The sequence below is a fragment of the Eubalaena glacialis genome, chromosome 12 (assembly GCF_028564815.1).
Source record: "Eubalaena glacialis isolate mEubGla1 chromosome 12, mEubGla1.1.hap2.+ XY, whole genome shotgun sequence".
In the NCBI taxonomy this organism is placed as follows: domain Eukaryota; kingdom Metazoa; phylum Chordata; class Mammalia; order Artiodactyla; family Balaenidae; genus Eubalaena; species Eubalaena glacialis.
The window spans coordinates 35,016,447-35,035,659 of record NC_083727.1 but is presented as its reverse complement, the minus strand read 5'-3'; the positions used below and the strand labels follow the sequence as shown (position 1 = coordinate 35,035,659).

General features: G+C 40.6%; 1 pseudogene; it reads left to right on the top strand.

Moving 5' to 3' along the window:
- The first annotated feature begins 6,000 nt into the window (after window positions 1-6,000).
- LOC133102207 (ADP-ribosylation factor-related protein 1-like) lies at window positions 6,001-9,748 on the top strand (annotated as a pseudogene).
- Window positions 9,749-19,213: the final 9,465 nt, after the last annotated feature.

Sequence of the window (19,213 nt, the reverse complement as noted above, 5' to 3'; positions counted from 1 at the left end):
TAATATATACATGTGGAGTCCTTAGCACATAGTGTTGAATAAATGTTAGTTTTTTTTTTATTATTATTATTACTATTACCGCCACTGGCAAGTGAAAATAATACAGTCCCCACTATATGCTAGCTATTTTTATATATCACTAATGAGCCATTCAACAACATTTGACCATAATTGTTACCATTTCTGTGAGAAAACTGAGGTTCAGAGACAAATTATTTTCCCACTATCACCTAGCAAGATACTGATAAAATCACACTTTAATCCACATCTAGCTGATTCCAAATCTCTTTCCTCTTCTACTATGTCATTCCTTCTTGAAAAAATAATAATATTTATCATAAACAGGAATTAACACACATTCTCACTTTGTTAAGGTTGCCAGATTTAGCAAGTAAAAATAAAAAATATTCATTGTTTACCTGAAATTCAAATTTAACTGGGTGACATAATTATCTGACAATCCAGTGTCTTTACATATTTTGTATATAGCTGTTAAACCTGAAACATTTTTTCTTTTTTGCTAACCACTGAAAATCAGAGATCTAGCCTTTTGACACTTATGTCTTCAGTTGTTAGATGAAGTTTAGTTGAGGGAAGGAACACATTTTTGTATTAGATATATCCTACCCTTAGACCCAGAGATTATTACCCAAACAGATCGAAAGTGCTCCTTGGAGAAAGGGACTTTTTCTAACTCAAGTTTGGGTCTCCCAACACTATATATAACATATACGGGCTCTCAAAAAAATGCTCATGGAATCAAAACAGCAGTCAAGGGTTCTTAGGAGTCCTTCAGAGGGAAGATGTGTGCAGTGAGAAAATGTTTAACAAATGGTGCGCACAGCAAACATGAAGCAGCAGGAACTTTGTGTAGCTGTTTGGCAAGTTAGAAATTAACAATAATCTTTCTTCTAATACAACCAGAAGAAACTTCAAATCCACTCATCCAAGCCTTAGGGGTAAATATTGTGACTACTCCCTATTCATGATGAAGCTCTAAATAGACAGACTTGATTGATACTAGCATATCTGGAATATTATATACTATGGCCAAAGTTTGATTCAAAGTTGTATTATAGTAGGAAAGTTTCTTCACCATCATCATCACGATCATCATCATCATCATCATCGTCATCATTATCATGTTATACCTATTTGCACACTGCATCATCTTCAGGATTACATTCAGTGAGAAAATCATAAAACTAAGGAAACCTTTTGGAGAGAGAAAGAGAAGGCCTGACTAAGGTTTAGTTACAGGGAAGGACAATGGAGAACCTAAAATAAAACTACCACAAGAGACAGAAGCAGTGGATTGGAATAGAGTAAAAGGAAAAAATAAAATGTTTGATCTCTGAGCTGAAAAAACTGGAAGGGGATCTGATGCAGAATAGACTAACACTCTGGGGAAGTGAATGCATCTCAAAAACTGTAGCCCTGACAGCCCTGGCCAGTTTTTTTTTTGTTTTTTTGTTTTTTAAATTTATTTATTTATTTATTTATTTATTTATGGCTGTGTTGGGTCTTCGTTTCTGTGCGAGGGCGGTCTCTAGTTGTGGCAAGTGGGGGCCACTCTTCATCGTGGTGTGCGGGCCTCTCACTATCGCGGCCTCTCTTGTTGCGGAGCACAGGCTCCAGACGCACAGGCTCAGTAATTGTGGCTCACGGGCCTAGTTGCTCCGCAGCATGTGGGATCTTCCCAGACCAGGGCTCGAACCCGTGTTCCCTGCATTGGCAGGCAGATTCTCAACCACTGCGCCACCAGGGAAGCCCCCCCTGGCCAGTTTTTGCATGGAGATCTCTTGACACAGTATCTCCAGAGGAGTGGGGTCTATCCCCTCTGCCCAGGCCAGGAATCTGTACTAGCAGCCATCAGCATGGCAAGAAGAGTGGAATAATCCAACTACATCTCTGTGAACTTGACCATCAATGATGATACTTATTTACTGTGGACAATTCTCCTGTTTTACGTGATCTTGTGTAATTTACTTAACATCTCTGTGCCTCTATTTTCTCACCTGTGAAATGAAGTTAATAATAGTACCTATTATTAACTGCATCTCTGTTATATAAGCTAAGCTTAAAAGCAATGTAATAAATTCTTGCTGTTAATATTACCTATTTTTCACTGTAAACACTGCATTATGCAGTGACAACACTTTATTGTGACAAAAGAAGCTGTAGCCTTGGGAACCCGAAACAGTTTTGGCTTTGAACTTCTCTGACACTACACTGAGGGATGAGAGGGAGCTTCCCTCTTGGAAGGCCCATCTACCTGGGACAACAGGAGGAAGCAATCAAGCCTTGCAGTCCACCCCTATAATTCTCAGGCCTACAGGTCCACCAGAGTGCCAGAGTACCATAAAAAGCCAATAACATGGTGGGTGCAGACCATTCTCCAATCTCAGGGCATACACTGGGGGCTGGTACCAGCTCTGAGATCTCGGACTGAACAGCACTGGCAAACCTGGTCAACGCTAAACACACAAGATTCCTGAACGTGGAAGGGGAAGAGGGAGTCTCTGACAAGGGCAGGCATCTGTTTGACCTTTATGCTTTGGTCACCACCTCAAAGTAAGATACTCTTCACCCAATTAGGCGCAGAAAATACAGACATACCTCGGAGATACTGTGGGTTCAGTTCCAGACTACCACAATAAAGCAAATGTCACAATAAAGGGAGTCACACAAATTGTTGGGTTTCCCAGTGTATATAAAAGTCATGTGTGTGTAAAAGTATGAAATTAGAACACTCCCTAACACCATACACAAAAATAAACTCAAAATGGATTAAAGACCTAAGTGTAAGGCCAGACACTATCAAACTCTTAGAGGAAAACATAGGCAGAACACTGTATGACATAAGTCACAGCAAGATCCTTTTTGACCCAGGTCCTAGAGAAATGGAAATAAAAACACAAATAAACAAATGGGACCTAATGAAACTTAAAAGCTTTTGCACAGCAAAGGAAACCATAAACAAGACCAAAAGACAACCCTCAGAATGGGAGAAAATATTTGCAAATGAAGCAACGGACAAAGGATTAATCTCCAAGATTTACAAGCAGCTCATGCAGCTCAATAACAAAAAAACAAACAACCCAATCCAAAAATGGGCAGAAGACCTAAATAGACATTTCTCCAAAGAAGAGATACAGATTGCCAACAGACACATGAAAGAATGCTCAACATCATTAATCATTAGAGAAATGCAAATCAAAACTACAATGAGGTATCATCTCACACCGGTCAGAATGGCCATCATCAAAAAATCTAGAAACAATAAATGCTGGAGAGGGTGTGGAGAAAAGGGAACACTCTTGCACTGTTGGTGGGAATGTAAATTGATACAGCCACTATGGAGAACAGTATGGAGGTTCCTTAAAAAACTAAAAATAGAACTACCATATGACCCAGCAATCCCACTACTGGGCATATACCCTGAGAAAACCATAATTCAGAAAGAGTCATGTACCAAAATATTCATTGCAGCTCTGTTTACAATAGCCAGGACATGGAAGCAACCTAGGTGTCCATCATCGGATGAATGGATAAAGAAGATGTGGCACATATATACAATGGAATATTACTCAGCCATAAAAAGAAATGAAATGGAGGTGTTTGTAATGAGGTGGATGGAGTTAGAGTCTGTCATACAGAGTGAAGTAAGTCAGAAAGAGAAAAACAAATACAGTATGCTAACACATATATATGGAATCTAAGGGAAAAAAAAAAAAAAAAAAAAAGAGGTCATGAAGAACCTAGTGGCAAGATGGGAATAAAGACACAGACCTACTAGAGAATGGACTTGAGGATATGGGGAGGGGGAGGGGTGAGATGTGACAGGGTGAGAGAGTGTCATGGACATATATACACTACCAAATGTAAAATAGATAACTAGTGGGAAGCAGCCGCATAGCACAGGGAGATCAGCTCGGTGCTTTGTGACCACCTAGAGGGGTGGGATAGGGAGGGTGGGAGGGAGGGAGATGCAAGAGGGAAGAGATATGGCAACATATGTATATGTGTAACTGATTCACTTTGTTGTAAAGCAGAAGCTAGCACACCATTGTAAAGCAATTATACTTCAATAAAGATGTTTAAAAAAAAAAAAAAAAAGTCATGTGTGCACTATGCTGTAGTCTATTAAGTGTGCAGTAGCATTACACCTAAAAAACAGTGTACGTGCCTTAATTAAAAATGCTAACCATCACCTGAGCCTTCAGCAAGCTGTAAACTTTTTGCTGGTAGAGGGTCTTGCCTCGATGTCTATGGCTGCTGACAGATCAGGGTGGTGGCTGCTGAGGGCTGGGATGGCTGCGGTAATTTCTTAAAATAAGACACCAGTGAAGTTTGCCGCATCTATTGACTCTTCCTCTCACGAACAATTTCTCTGTAGCATGCAATGCCATTTGATAACATCTGACCCATAATAAAACTTTCAAAACTGGAGTCATTCTTCTCAAATCCTGCTGCTGCTCTATTAAGTAAGTTTATGAAATATTCCAAATCCTTTGTTGCCATTTCAACAATCTTCACAGCACCTTCACCAGGAGTAGATTCCAGCTCAAGAAACCACTTTCTTTGTTCATCCATAAAAAGCAACTCTTCATCCATTCAAGTTTTATCATGAGATTGCAAGCAATTCAGTTGCATCTTCAGGTTCCACTTCTAATTCCAGTTCTCTTGCTATTTCCACTTCATCTGCAGTTATTTCCTCCAGTGAAGTCTTGAACCCCTCCAAGTCATTCATGAGGGTTACATCAACTTCTTCCCAACTCCAGTTAATGCTGATATTTTGACCTTTTCCCATGAATCACGGATGTTCTTAATGACATCTAGAATGGTGAATCCTTTCCAGAAGGTTTTTAATTTACTTTACCCCAGTCCATCAGAGTAATTACTATCTATGGCAGCTATAGTCTTATGAAATATATTGTTAAATCATGAGACTTGAAAATCAAAATCACTCCTTAATCCATGGGCTGCAGAATGGATATTGGGTTAGCAGGCATGAAAACATTATTCTCATTACACACCTTCATCAGAGCTCTTGGGTGACCAGGTGCATCATCAATGAGCAGTAATATTTTGGAAGGAATCTTTCCTCTGAGCAATAGGTCTCCACAGTGGGTTTCAAATATGTAGTAAACCATGAGGTAAACAGATGTGCTGTCATCCAGGCTTTGTTGTTCCATCTATAGAGCACAGGCAGAGTAGATTCAGCATGATTCTAAAGGGCCCTAGGATTTTTCAGAACGGTAAGTGAGCATTGGGTTCAATTTAAAGTCACCAGGTGCATTAGGCCCTAACAAGGGAGTCAGTCTGTCCTTTGAAGCTTTTAGGCCAGGAATTAATGTCTCCTCTCTAGCTATAAAAATCCTACATGGCATCTTCTTCCAATATAAGGCTGTTTTGGCTACATTGAAAATCTGTTATTTGGTGTAGCCATTCACGCAGTAAAGCATGCCTTAAATTTTTAGCAACTTAAATATGCTTGGGGTTAGAAGTTTGATAACAGCATCTTGTAATATTTGCTCTTTTAAAAACATCACAGAACAATTCTCTACCCTTTGAGTAGACCTTGGTTAAATTGCAAGTAATTTATTTGGAAAAATAAAAAACCAAAAGAACAGAAATAATTCTATATTTGTCTTTCGACATTTTCTTCCTCCTGATGATTTATTGTAGTTTTGTTTTGCTGACTCACCACTTCTTTGAGTGTTGTGACCTTAAGGCAACTACTTTACTGTTTTTTGCTTTTTTGTTTTTAGAAAAATCCAGTCTCTTGGTTAAAGCACATTCACAGTGGATTATTTTCTTCTTTTCCCCATCAGTTCTCAATACAAATGCAGTACATTTCATAAAATGACAGTACCCACTGCTGTTTTCAACACTTTTAGAAATACATTTAGTGGTATGTTTGTGGATGACAAAATGATGTCAACGCATTTATCCGTCTGCCTTTCTACTAAATTGTAGATCAATGCAGGGCATTTGATGTATACCGTGTATTATAAGTGCTGTCCTCAACACTTCTGAAAATGGGTTATACCAAAAGCTTTAAGCATGAATTCATGACACTCTATTTAGAATTGGAAGTCCACAAATTTCAGACTAGCTTATTCTATATTGATTCTCCTGTGGAAGAGATATAATGTTTAGAGACTACGTTGGCTAGAATTTTCTCTCTTAAAAAACTAGCAAACGAACCAAATAGCAAAAATCATTTTTTGTTTCAGAGAAACCCTTACAAGTGTTCCTAAGAACAAATAAATAAGACTCATCAAATAGGACTTCTATTTCTACTTCTGTTTATGATGTGTGATATATACATGCATGTATATGTATATATACATACATATATACATATGTCTATACGTATGTCTATATGTATGTATGTATATACCACACACACATATATAATTTTGAAGGTGCTGGAGAACTGCTGAAGCACAGAACTTGAGAAGCAAAGTCCTACAGCCACCACATAAGTAGTCCAACTGCCCTGAGGCCACCACGCTGTAAGAAGCCCAAACTAGACCACATGTAGAATCCATATGGAGATACTCAAGACTACATGAAGAGAGAGGCCCCAAGATTACATGAAGAGCCAGTGCCCAGCTGTTGCAGCTTCCACTGTTGTTGCTTCACATCACTGACTGCAACTTCATGGAATACCCTGAGTTGAACCTTTCCAAATTTTTTACCCACAGAAACTGTAGAGATAACAAAATGATGATTGTTGTTTCAAGCCACAAAAAGAAAAAAAAAACAAAGGAGATGAAAAACATACTTCCTTCAGGGAATCTGCCAATTTCTGGAACACAGTGAGAGACCAAGATTCTGGACAATGGGTCTAGTCAGGGGGCAACTGCAAGGAGGCAGAGAACCCACAGAGAACTTCTGAAAATATCAAGGTGCTGAAGAGACAAAACTCGGAGTTCAAGACTGCATGCAGCCAATATTCAAAACTAACAGGTAGGTTTTACATTTTATCAGCTGCTCTTTTCACATAACATGCACAAAAATGGCTAAATGGAAAAAGACTGATCATAGCAAGTATTGGTGAGCATGTGGAATGACTCAAACTCTCATGTTGAAAGTGTTACAGCCACTTGCACGTCTATTTGGCATTCAGTATCTACTAGTGACAAATGTGTATATTCCACTCCTAGATATAAACTTGGATATACACTTAGCAGAAACAACTACATATGTTCATGAAAAGGCATGTACACTAGTGCATAGCAGCACTCTCCTTAATAAAGTAAAAAAGGAAAAAATTCAAAGGTTCATCACAGCAGAATGAATGAATAAATGATCTTACATTCATACAATGAAATGCTATGCAGTAATGAGAGTGAATGAACTCCTTCTACATGGAATAGCACAGTTTAATCTTACAAACATTATGTTGATTGAAATAAAGCCAAACACAAAAGAATTCCTTCTTTTTGATTTCATTTATATAAAGCTCAAAAATAGGCAAAACTAATCTATACTGTGAGAAGTTAGGATAATGACTACCTTGGAAAGCATAGTGACTGGAAGTGGTCATTAGTGGGGTTCTGGGATGCTGCCAATGTTCTATTTCTTGATCAGGTTGCTGGTTATATGGGTATTTTTTCTTGGTGAAAATTTATTGAGCCGTACGCTTATGATTTGTGCATATCTCTAATAAGCTATATGTCAATAATTATTCTTTTAAAAATAAGATCTTGCTCCTATACTTTCATTGGTTTTCATTCTGGGAACCCTCCAGGTTTTCAGTGAACAGCTATGAACTATCCCATCCTGGCTCTGGCAGGCGGAGGAAAAGTAATCATTTTGAAATACATCTGGAGCATTCTCTATAACAAAGGCATACTCTCCAGGGAAAAAGACTCTACCAGCAACTTACCCTAGGTAGAAGGAAGGGTCTTCACCCAACTCCAGCTCCCTCTAGCCTTCCTGTCTCACCTAAGGGGGAAAGAAGAGAGCAAAGAAACACTTATGAAAGTCAAAACCCAGGGACACAGGCCCACTAAATGACTGACTTTTAATCATAAGATTATAGATCACTTTTCCACCCACACACCCTACTACCACACCAACAGGACTCCAGTATAATAACAATAGATAACACTGAAAGAGCTGCAAGGTGCAGACTTTATCTAAGGAGGAATTCTTAGGGAAGCTTCCAAAAACAGGGAGACAAAAACAAGTACACTCCAGGAATCTGAAGCCAGTGGCACCTACGGCTAGAGCAAACATTAAACACAGCCCAACTTCTAGCCAGATTAACATAGAACCTCACACTAAGGGCCTGTTTATAATTCCTATTATCTCATGCCTGACCTTAAACAAAAAAAATCACAAGACAAGCTAAAAGGCAAGAAAAAGGAAGATTTCCAGGCTGGACCAATATATATTTTTAATATACAGTATAAACTCTCTCCTGAATAACTGAATAAATCTACTCGATTCAAGGTAATTTTTTCTTCATTGGGCATAAGGCTTAGTTATCTGTTTGAGTTATAAATAGTATCACACTTTTGGAGATTGTAATACTGAATTTAATTAACACATTTTCTGCTAACACGCTGAATAACATTCTTTACCTCCGATCTCTGCTCAAATGCCACCTCATAGTGAGTCCTTACATCACTTAAAATAGCAGCACTTCTCCACACTCCTGATCCACTCCCCCTGTTTGTTTTTCTTCATAGCACTAATCTTTATCCGACACATTATAAATCTTATTCGATTGTTTATTATTTCCCTCCCCCCACTAGAACATAAGCTTCACGACGGCTGATTTGTTCATTACCTCTCCCCAAAGTTCCTATGACAGTTAAGTGTTTGGTAAATATATGTTAAGTAAACGAATAAATATACACTCCATCAACATTTATTTATAGTGAAATAAAGATACCAGATTATACGATGGTGGCTCACCCTGATTGAATTCTTACCGTGTACGAAGAACTGTGCTTGGGACGGCCCACGTGCCGTCGGGCGCGCGGTGGCTCCAGGGGCCAGGGGTGGGTGCAGGATGTCAGACCTGGACAAGGACATGCTTCTGAAGGACCAGTACTGCATTCTGATCCTGGGTCTGGACAACGCCGTGAGGACTACTGTCTTGGAGCGGTCAAAAACCCGGTTTCATAAGAACTCCAAGGGGATGATTCTGTCCAAAATCACCACCACCGCGGGTCTAAACCTCGGCACTGTGGACGCAGGAAAGGCTCGCCTCGTGCTGTGGGGCTTAGCGGGGGGCAGGAAGAGCTGCAGTCCTTGTGGGACAAGGACCAAGCAGAGGGCCACGGCGTCCTCTATGTCATGGGCTCCACGGAGGAGGAGAGACTGTCCGGGTCCAAGCGTTGGAGAAGATGGTCACGAGCGAGGCGCTGGGCCGTGTCCCCATCCTGGTGCTGGCCAGCAAGCAGGACGTTGAGACTTGCCTCTGGATCCGCGACATCCAGACTGCGTTCAGGGACTGCACCTCCAATATCGGGCGGGCGTGCCAGCCTGACCCAGGCCTGCTCGGCCCTCACGGGAAGGGGGCTGCGCGAGGGCGTCGGTGAAGCGCGTCGTGCGGAACGTGCGACGGCCGCCGGGCAGCAGGACGTCACGCAAGCGCAGCCACGCCCCCTGGCGCCCACCGCTCATCCCCAGAGCCGCGGGAGCTCTTGCCCGCCCTGTGCCACCCATCCTGGGGTCTGGGGTTGCTTTGCCTTGCGGTTTTTCCATTTGCTTTGTTTAAAAAAAAAAAAAAAGTGTGTTAAACAGCTATAGCTTTTACATGGATTACCTTATTTAAGCTTCACAGCAACTCTCTATGTAGGTACTATTATCTTATCCCTTTTGCAAATGAGAAATCTAAAGAACAAAGAGATAAATTATCCACCATACCCCAGAGATAAATTGAATTTTTTTTTTTGTCTTTTAGAATTTTGTCTAAATTACCAACCTTATAAGTCATAAATGATAGGAACCCACTCAGCCTAAAGAAGGACCAATATACACATCTCTGAGGGGCTTTTTTGAAGGTATGTCAAACAATTCTGCCATCATCAGACCATCACCCACATCCAGAGAAGACCAGAAGTTTGGAAAGGGTTTCTTGGAAGTAAAAATAGTTGTCTTTTCAGATAGTCATTACTAGGTTGAAGAAAAGGGCTGTGGCTTTTCCCATCTTCCTTTCTTCTTTTCACATCCCTCTTCTCAAGAGCTGTGCTGCCCAAGAGAAGAATCCAGAGATGCTCATCTCACTCCCATATTTGCTAAGCGTCAGAAACTCATAGACCCTCCCAAGCTCACTGCACCAAGCTGGGGTGCAGTGAGAATTCTCAGTAGCTTAACCTGTGTCCTCTGGAGTTTGGGAGCATACACAGACATAGAATCATATATCTACCTCGTATCTGGATAACGCTGAAGTTAAGTGAAGCAGCCCCTTATTGCAGGGCCTGAAGGTAGGGAGCCATAAACAGTCACAACTCCCAACAGTCTGCCATGACAGAGCCAGGATGAATCTATGTTGAAGGTCCCCATTTATGAAGGTGGATGGCTGGCGCAGTGGAAGCTCAAAAGTGAGAGACTGTGGAATAAACCCACCAGGTGTAGGGTCTGAGTTGGGCATGACAAGATGTCAGCCAGAGAGGACATCGTCGATATCATTAAACCATGCGGTGCAGAAATCCCCACAACTCCGCCAAAGAATGAAATGCAGCACAAGCTGGCATTTGGATGTCTGCCCCAGAGCAGGCATTGACAACCTATCAACAGTAGACAAGAGAAAATAAAATTGCAGGACCAAAGAAGTAAAAAGTAAATTAAAAGCTTACACTTTGGTTCTAATCTCTTTTCTCCTTCACTGTGCTGCTTCAGATTTTTTTCATGTCAGGTAAGAGGGAGGAGGAATAAATGAATAGGCCCTCCACTAATTCAAGACCACAAGCCCCAGGTCAGCGTGAGTTAGGATAGGGAAGGGAGTTGCTTTTAAAAACTGGAATAAGATGTAAGTCATGTTGTAGTCTGTTGTGGAACTTATAACACATAAACTCCTTTTAATTGAAAGTTCTCAGGAAGCTATGACATCTGTCTGCCCTTCTTCATCAAGGGATGAAGAAGACTAGATCAAACCAAACAGGTTGAAAGCAATAGTGAAGAAAAATTGAACTTTCCTGCTTGTACCCTACCAAGATTGGATTATTCTGTAAACATGTTACAATGATAGCACTCATACTTTATCTAGCCTTAATATATCCAAAAATAAATAATTAAAAAGGAATATAACATAATCCTCATGATCTCTAAAAACACTGAAATATGGCAAAATCTGGGCTAAGAATCCATTTCCTATTTTGGTACCAAAGGTCTAGATTTGTAGTGTCAGTCCTGGTATAAATGGGTTATTTTTGACACAGATTCTGCAGTTAATCTCAGTGAACCAGTCTGCATCCACCCCAACAGCCATATGTGGAATCCGAAATATGGGGTAAAGACCAACACAACACAATAGAGAAGACACAGTGTATCTAATCTGCTAAGATACCATAAGATTATCAAGATTATGTATGAAGGGATAGCAAAACACCTACTTAGACAACAAAATAATAACCACAATCATTGATTAAGTGATGTCAGTCACCATACAAAGTACTTTTCTTAGCTCATTTAATCCTATCAACCCATGAGGTAGGTTCATAATCTTTCCCATATATTTAAATATGAGGAAACTGAGGCATAGAGAAATTTAAAAACTTGTTTGTCATCCAGCTATTAGGTATCAGATAGGACTTGAGACCAAACATTTAGGATGCAGTCTATGCTTTCTCTAATTTTTATGTAAAAGAGATGTCTCAAGTGGCAAAATGGAACTACTTAAAATTCTTTAAAAGTGGTTATGAAATTATAAGAGAGTTCCCCTGTGTTTCCTTAAGAACCAGAACTCCTAGTGTCAGAGGTATCAGTTTTCAAAAATTTCCTCTGCCCAAAGTTGATTATAGCATTATTATAAAATCCTCAGTGCTTGTCTTTTCTGGGTCTTCAAACCCGGTATGGTGGGCAGGGATTTCTTTAAAGTCAAATTCAGCTGGAGGGGAAATATAAATCATTAAAGGTGGACTGGCCCCAAAGGCTTAGTGCTCCTGTTCTTTTATCTTTCCACTTCTTGTAATACAAATATTACAAGATTACATATTTCTGCATGTTTTCCTTTTTTTAAAAGCCTAAATATATATTGGTTTCATATTTTGATTATTACTTTAGTAACTTTAGTAACTTTTTTCATACTTTTGATTATTACTTCAGTTGAAATAAATGTTAAGGGCTCAAAACTAATGCATTCATTCTCTCAGCTACTAGGAGTGTTGCTGCCAATGGCTCTCAACTGAGTTCAACTCTAGAATTATCCTTGGTTGAAAGAAATAGCCTTAGTCAATATTAAAACACTTCCTTGAGGGCTGCTTGAATTTAATGAGTAGTCAAAGTTGTGGTACAAAGTTCTTGATCCTCCTGACTCAACTGAGACAATTCTGAAGGGCTCTCCCAGTTTCAGAAACGTCCATAGGATCAGGTGAGGCCTCTGTTACAAATAATCACAGTTCAGTTTCATCCTCTGCCCTGTTTTACCTTCCTCATCCCTCACTTGTGTTGTTCCCCAGTAAAAGCGCTCCCCAATAAACCTGCATGCAGATGCTAGAGTCTTAGAATCTATTTACTGTGGAATTTAACCTAAGAGATTTGGTACTAGGAGTATACCTAGGAAGCAAACTCAGAAATGTGATTTTGGATCCAGATCCACTGCTGGCTATGTGGCAATAAGGACCCTATCATTTGCAGTGCAATTCTTAGAATTTTTACCAATGGTGAACTGGAATGAGATACTGGTGAAACAGTGCAGACTGCCATGTCACCCACTACTGTTGCACCAACACTCTTCTCTCATCAAGTAGCAATAGCTAAGTGAGAAGTGACCATCTAAAATTGGAGGAGAAAAGGCCAAGCTAAATTCATAAATTGGTTGACTCAGCATATGGGTATAGGCTGAAAATAGACAGCTATTTCACTACAGCCCCACTTAGTGGTGGCCTTGAAAGACAGTGGCTAGAGAAAATTATAGCACTCAATAAAGATTTGGGCAGTGCTCCTGGTCATTGACTTTGTACGGAAAGAGAAATAGTCATGTATGAATATACATTGATTCATGGACAGTGACGAATGGCTTGGCTATTTGTTTGGGGCCCTGGTATGAGAAAAATTGGAAGACTGCAGGGAAAGATGTATTGGCTATATTTATCAAGGGGGATACGGAGTATGAAGATCCTTGTATTGTATATTAATACCAGAGAGTATCCACTACAACCAAGTGGACAGAATTCAACAGCTAATTGATGCTTACACAGCCTATGTCCTTAGCCACTGGCCAATGTCCAATCTGACAGCAACTGAGACCAATACCGAGCCTCCAATATGGTACAATCCCTTGAGGAGATGAACCAGTCATCTGGTGGCAAGTTGAGTACATTGGATTCCTTCTACACTGCAAAAACCAGTGATTTATATTGACTGGAACCAACAATTATTCTGCGTATGGGTTACCTTTATTGCTTTCAGGACCTCAACCAGTATCACTATACAAAGATTTACAGAGTTTTGATCTACCAACATGGGATCCCTCAAAACAACAAACAAAACCAGAGGAAACATTTTAAAGAAAAAGTGGTCCAGTCATGAGCACATGGTCATGGGTTCCATTGGTCCTGTTACATTCTGTGTTACCCGGAAACTACCAGCTTGGTGGGGTGATGGAATGTGCAGGTGAGACACCAGCTTGGATAATGGGGCACCATCCTTCATGATATGACACATCCCCCAAATCAACATCCGTTATATTGTGCTGGGTCCCCAATATATATAAACACCTGGACACAGGAACCAAGGGGTGCAAGTAAGAGTGTCTCTAATGATAATCAATATCAGGGACCTACTTGGAGTTTTGCTTCCTATAGCTTTAACTCTAGACTCCATGGCTCTAGATATTCTGGTTTCCAGACAGAGAACCATTCTGCCAGAGGACATAGTAAGAGTCCCACCAAACTTTAAGTCAAAATTGACCCCTGGACACTTCAAACTTCTTGTACCCAGAGTTCAGCAGGCAAGCAATGGTGGCACCATCATGGCAGGTATAATTGATCTTGATATTCATAGGGAGGCAAGGCTGCTGGTACATAATAGGGACAGGGAAGAATTCATTTGGCATCCAAGTGGTCCCCTGGGGCATCTGTTGGCTCTCCTATGTTCATTATTGACAGTAAATAGTCAAGTACAGCAGTTATTGCTTGGGAAATGCACAGGACTAGGGGCTCTCATCCCTCATGGATAAGAGTCTGCATCACTCAACCACATAAGCCTTCAAGACCAGCAGAGAGCTAGTCAATGGTGAGGTAAATCTAGAATGAGTAGTAAAGGAGGGAGATGATGTATATCTCTGAACTTAGCTGCAGCAGTGGGGTCTTCAGTTTGTGCTGTTAACTGTTCTCTTGCATGTTTTCCTGGTAACAGAGGCCAACCAGAATCCTGGAAGAGCTGATTTCAGATGGGATAAATTCATTATGTGAAGTAAATGGATACAAGAGACACACAGGGGTGAACTGTAATAAATGCTGCGGTGTACCTCCCAGGTCCCTCCTCGGAGCCTATGTGCCCATTCCCCAGTTGTCAGAAATGTTGACTATTGACAGCTCTTAGCTGAACGCTTCTCTGAGAATTACCCTTGGTTTGTGGAAGCTTCCTCATCCAAAGGTTACGTCCCTTCCCTCTGGGTAGCCTGGTGCCAGTGATTGGTTGATGCAGGGGTACAAAGCCTAACCTCTTTGCCTCAGTTGGGGCAACCTGCGACTCTGGAGGGCCATCCCAGTTCTGCTGCAACTGCATCATGGTTAAACTTTTCCCTCTGCTCAACCCTGCTTTCTTCACCCCTCTCATATGCTGTTCTCAAGACCACTTCTCCAATAAACTGCTTGCATGCATGTCTCTCAAGACCTGCGTGTCAAATTTCAATTAGCATCCTTTTCTTGCCTTCTTCATGAGATAAGATTGCCAGTGCTGGATACTGAAGACACAGCTTAGGAGATGTGGTACTTACTCATCTAATATTAAAAAGTGCCATAACCTATTTCCTTTGAAACCCCCGCAGCGGCTCTTTTTAATATGAAACAATGTAAAGTCTTTACCAAAGCCACCAATTTCCTGTATCTTTAAGCCTCTTGTCTCATTTCAAGAACCACAAAAACACTATCATTAACAAAAGCCAGCAGTATTTCTCAACCTAAATTCAAATTGGATATTTCAGTTTGTTTACTACAAAAACCATCTCCAGAAGTGTCGTTATGGTTGCCTGAATAACGTTTCATTGACAACAAAATAAAATCAAAACCCTTGCCATGGTAGGTTCTCTACTTTTTGTCTTTAAATTAATCTCCACTATACTCTGCTCCAGCTACACTGGCTGATATACAATTCACTTAGATGTCTTGTGCCATTGTTGGAGTGCCCTCCTCTCTCACCACTATCCCACCCGCTAGTGAATCCCATCTCTCATGTCATCTCTTTCATAAAGTTTTCATGACCAACAGAGGTCATGAAAATGTTTCCCATAGTTCATGGGAGAAAGACACTAATCCTTAACACGGCCTAGAAGCTTCTGCATTATATGGCCTTTCTCTCTCTCTCTGTCCAGCTTTCTCTCGCATGTTGCTCTCGAAGTTTCAGTCCTCCTGGCATTTTTCTCTTTATAGCACCATATTCTTCCTTCTAAAGGATTATTTGCATACCAGCCCTCATTCCTATAACACTTCCTCTGGCCTGAAAGTTCCAGTCCTTTGCCTGGTTAATTCTTATTCTTTCAGATCTAAGATCAGTCTTCACTTCCTCAGGGAAACTTTACCTGATTTCTCAGAATAAGTAAGAATTCCTTTATTGTATGCTCTCACAGAACACATAATTCCAGTTATGGCAGCAGCTATGTGCTAGCTACTCTCTTTCCCTCAGTGATTCAGTGCTTTTCTTATTGGCTCAGAAAGGTTTGGGTAGAAGATCAAAAATACTTAATGTAGGTACTTCCAGGAAGAAGGAATTAAATATGGGAATGCAAAGCCCACACAAGTCTTTGGAAGGATGGGAAGAGTGAAGCCTAGGGGAAAATGCCATTCAAATTCAGGATACGATAAAGTACAGGAGTCACTTGTGATCTCTGCTGGACCTTTGTGGCTAATTCACAAGAGGAAGCCTAGAAGCTACTAGCGACACCTCCTATCAGCTGTTTGCCAAAGCTCATGAAGTTTCCTAACACTTCATAGGAGAAAACTACCTTCTGCTTCTTTTCTTCCTTCTAAATCTCCTATGAGAACCTCTCATGAGTGGAATCTAATCTACTAGGAATTTTGGGCAACATAGTTTCCAGGCTTCCAGATCAGAGTCAACAAAATTTTTCTATAACAGGCCAGATGGTGAATATTTTAGGCTTTGTCAATGTAGTGTGAAAAGTAAGTACATAGAGACACTGAAATTTGAATCTCAGATAGTGTTTGCATGTTATAAACTCTTATTTTTCTTTTGATTTCCCCCCCCAACCATTTACATTTGTAAAAACCATTCTCAGCTTTGAGCAGTACAAAACAGGTGGCAGGCTGAATTTGGGCCACAGACAGTTGTTTGCCAACCCTTGTCCTAGACCCTGCAAAACAAGAAAGCTGGAAATGGTGCTGACATGGCAACAATCTGGCCACTGACTAATAAGACCACGATGATTTTAGGATCTCAACAAGGCCAGAAGAGTTAGGGAAGAGAAAGTGAAGAGCAGGAGCGGATGTCAGCAGAGTCTGAGCCATCACTCCTGAAATTTACTTGTGGTTTCTTGACCCGCTCAGGCTCAGTCTTATACATACATACCAATCACATTTCATAAGGGAATGAATGCTGTTGCACACATCCAACTTCATAATGTCTTCAGTTGATGGTAGACATTCTTATAGTCCATTCTTAGAGTCACGTGGTGTTCTACACCATATTGGGCTGTTTCTTTTCTATTAGAGCCTAGTAGTAAACACAAAGCAGCTTTGCCACTGGAGAATAGTGGTTGGCAGAAGAGGAAATAGGCTTCCTTCCAAAACCTCAGGGATCTGCTTTGTGATGTTACTATTGCTGGCACATACTTCATCCCTTTCTGCCACAAATTTTTCAAGTACCACTCGGTCTTCTGGGTCATAGGCCTAAGTGGCAGGTCACCTTGTGTAAAAGCTTGGACCTGCTGCAGACCCTCTCTTGCTCCACATATCTCTTGCAACAGGAAGCCTTACAAGTTACCTTGTAGATGGATCAGAGCAGTATGCCCAAATGTAATGCCTTAGATAAGCTAAGTCCTAGGGCTCTTTCCGCTGTGGGCTGTGCAAAGTGAGGCAACTTGTCTCTCATTTAAGAGGGAATGTCTTGACGTTTTTATACCATTGTCCTACTAGAAACTTCATAACATCAGAGGTCTGTGAACTTTCACATGGTTGCCTCCCTTCCTCAGCTACGCTTTTTCTTCCTAAGGCATCTGGTTATTAGCTTCTTCCTGATGTTCCAACATGATACCCTGTTCCATGTCAAGGTAATCAAGGTCCCCCCAGACTAGAATATCAGCTATTCAAAGCCGTGGTCTGTGACAATGATGAAAAGAGCTTATACCAGAATGTAAATCAATGCACTGCTCCCTCATCGAAAAAGTCTTGCTAAGAAACAATTGTCAGCTGGACAGAACAGTGTACTTAGTGCCATAGTTCACATTCTGGTGCAAGCTCCCTAATTCATTGGGAACATGTAAGAAACATGGACCAGAAACCAGTTCACAAATGACACTTGGTGAGGATCACTGCTCTAGTCTAGACTATAATATGACAGAGATCAGGCATTGCTTTGATAAAAGACAGCAAAGGTGTACTGCTGAACCCCTGGGCAAAGGTGAGATGTTGCAGGTTATACTTGCTGATGGAAACTAAAGGAAAAACATTTGCTAGTTCAGTAGGCACATATCACATGCCAGAGGCAGACTTGTTTTAATAAAGATACCAGCTATTGTTTGCCTCATATTACCAAGGTCCCATTTCCCCTTGGTGAAGAGTTCATCCATGCACTCATCAAATGTATAAATGACCTAATTCTGTAATCCAATTTGATGGACTGTGTCTTAGGGCAACTTCTGGAACCAGTTAGTGTATCAGTCAAGATTTGGACAAGAAATAGATGGTGTACTCAAACAGTAAATTGAAAGATTTTTAAAAAAAGACTGTTTACAAGTTTTAGCAAGTTTAGGGGACCAACAAAGATTGGTAAAGCACCCAGGAAGTAGCAAGGGATGAAAGTCATTATCAGCTTGAGACCCGAAGGATGAAGCAGTGTTACTAGAATTTGGAGAGCTGAAGACAGAGGTGAAATGTTGCCCTCCAAAAGGTTGATAGAGGGCAGCCACTATAAAAAATGTGGACCAGCAGGGGGAAAGCACCACCACACGGTCCTCCTGCCACCTGGTCTCCCATTGGTGCCTGGCCTTGGCCAAACCCAACACTAAGTCAGAGAGCAAGGGAGTACCAGTGATGCTGTCCCAAGAGGTCAGCTTCCCAGGACACACAGCCAGGTAGAGAAGGGCAGAGGATGACTCTTAAAAGGTCAGTAGAGAAAAATATGCACTCTTGAAAGGCAAATAGAGAATAACATACATTCCTCCATGAGAGAAAATTTTGATAAAATAGGTTATATGTCTGCAATCAAATACCATATAGAAATTTTAAAAATTGAACTAGCTTTCCAAAGTAAGTAAATCTCAAGAATATAACAAGTGAAAAACAGGAAGCAGCAGCAGGATACCCACACTATAACATTTATATAATATTTAAAATCCAATAAAACCATATTTTATGGATACATAAATATGTAAAAAAGGATAGTCTAGCAGTAACCACTGCAGATGCAGTTCTGTATACATCACTGTTATGGGATGACTATGCCTGAAAATATCTTCATTCCCCCCTTACACTTGCATAGTTTGGTTGGGTGTGTTAATTATCTGTTGCTGTGTGTTGTGGCTTGAACTGTGTCCTCCAAAAAGACATGTTGAAGTCCTAACCTCCAGTACCTCAGAATATGAACTTATTTGGAAATAGGGTCATTGCAAATGCAATTAGTTAAG